This window comes from Eschrichtius robustus, chromosome 17 (genome assembly GCF_028021215.1).
Source record: "Eschrichtius robustus isolate mEscRob2 chromosome 17, mEscRob2.pri, whole genome shotgun sequence".
In the NCBI taxonomy this organism is placed as follows: Eukaryota; Metazoa; Chordata; class Mammalia; order Artiodactyla; family Eschrichtiidae; genus Eschrichtius; species Eschrichtius robustus.
Window position 1 is genome coordinate 69,134,689 of NC_090840.1, and position 2,069 is coordinate 69,136,757.

Genomic DNA, 2,069 nt, shown 5'->3' on the forward strand with positions numbered 1-2,069 from the left:
CAGCCTTAAGAGTTTGGATTTTTGGTAGCATAGTCCTTTGTTCTTGTGTTTCTTCTATGTTTAAAACTTTATTTTCCTGCAAATACTATTTTCGCAGAAGAGCATTTTACTAGACATTTAAATTTTCTAGAATGATAGTACCTGAGGTAACTCCTGGTTTCATATCCATTTAGACATACCTGCAATTTCAGAGGAGTTATTATGTGTTTCTGTAGCATTCGAATAGTTTAAATGTGCCTTAAACACGTAAGCTTTCATTGTCAATCTTCCTGTTTTACAGTCTTTCCAATTCAATCCTGCCTTCCCCACAAGGAAGACAGCTAGGAAACCTGCTCAGATTTCCTCTTCTCAACCTCCCTGCTGCCAGGTTTCCTACTCCCTTTCATCCCATAGGAAGCCAAGAGCCTGCTCAAATTTCCTTTGTGGAGTACGTATCCCACCTGGTTACTTCTTCTCCTATTCAGCAACAGGTGGTTATTTTCGTACTGTCAGCGCTTTGGACTCCCTGGCTGTCAGATTTCATTCCCACTGGAAATGTAGACATTTGAGTTTGTTCCAGACGTCAGTGGGTATATTGCCAATTTCCATTTTCTGAAAATACTTTTCTTTTGATGGAATAATCTTGTTCCTTAACGATTCCATTAAATCAAAAAAAAAAAAAAGATTTTAGTTATACTTAAAGGCTGAATCAGTGATTGATCTGTTTGTTGCCTCTTTTCTGATTTCTTTCAAATGGTCTCCAAGCATGTGGATCATACCAAGTTAACCAGTGAACAATGGAATCAGAATTCCGGCAACCCCATTTTTTAGCCATGTTGCATCATGAATTTCAGTGTTCTTCTCTTTACCATTATATTTGGGTTGGAAAAAGCTAATGAATCAGAACTCCTAAGGATAGAACACAGGACTATATACTTAAAAAATATTCACCCTAGGTAATAGTGAATGCTAGTCAGGCTTGGGAGCCGTTAGTCAAAACAATATCGTAACAATGAAAAATGAAAATATTTAATAGGTGTTTTTTTTCCCCCATAGGAAGAGACTAAGAAAGTAAAGCTTTTTAAAAAAATTTTTTAAATAGGAAAAGCTAAGGGACAATATGATCGAAATGACAAATAGCCTCATCAATATCTCCCAGGTATGAATTTTTCCCAGCAGTCTCAGGAACGTGAAAAAATTTTACACATTATGTTGTCTAAAGACTTATCAAGTGCTTGCTTTGGCACTGAATATACTCAAGTTGCAATGATACAGAGAAGATGAACATGGTCCCTGAGCAAGGATGACACGCACATTCGTGAAGCGTTCCATGTTAAAAAAAAAAAAAAGACTTAAACTAAATTTCACTCTGAGCTCTCATGTTGTTGATCTGCCTAGAAATTCAGTCTCTGTTACTATAGGGGATTACTCCTCATCTTTTCCTAAAGGGTTGTGCAAAACCTCATACGATCTGATTCAGAGCAGAATATTCCAGAAAGCTCCTTCATTCTTGGCCCATGTGCATCATCACTAATGGGCTCTCCATTGTAGTCCTCACGGTGACTTGGAGTCAGAAAGCACCTTGGCTCCCTCTATACTTTTGGACATTAGATTTTTGGCTTTGCCTGGAGGTCCAGTGTTAAGGGTACACCAAATCCCTCTCTGAGATTATGTTGCCTTATCAAGCTCTAAGCCTCACCGAGAGACCAGGGCTTAGAGCACTGCTGCTTACAGTTTGTTCTGCCGTCCTCCCTTTCACAGTCTTGGGTAATCTCCCTGTCTTTTACTCTGATCATTTGTGCTTCTACCATCCATTTGATCTGTAATTCTTTGCCATACATATATTATCATCATGTGGCATGAATGCGGTATGAGTTCCATGTACAAATAAGATGAAAGCAACTTTCATCAACCTTTTCATTGCTAAGGGTGAAGGAAACCCAGGGCAGGGAGGTGTAATGTAACAAACATCAGCTTAAGAGCTATACATGAATGTACTTAAAATTGGAAATGGCTGCTTAAAGGCAGGAGTATATCTGAATATAATTCTCTCATTCCTAAAATAAGGACAGTAATACTTAACTGCTCTA

General features: G+C 38.2%; 1 non-coding gene across 1 annotated transcript; it reads left to right on the forward strand.

Annotated features, from left to right (window-relative positions):
• Positions 1 to 1,214: 1,214 nt before the first annotated feature.
• Positions 1,215 to 1,317, forward strand: LOC137751658 (U6 spliceosomal RNA). The gene has a single exon (XR_011070909.1). It is a non-coding gene; the product is annotated as a U6 spliceosomal RNA (small nuclear RNA).
• Positions 1,318 to 2,069: the final 752 nt, after the last annotated feature.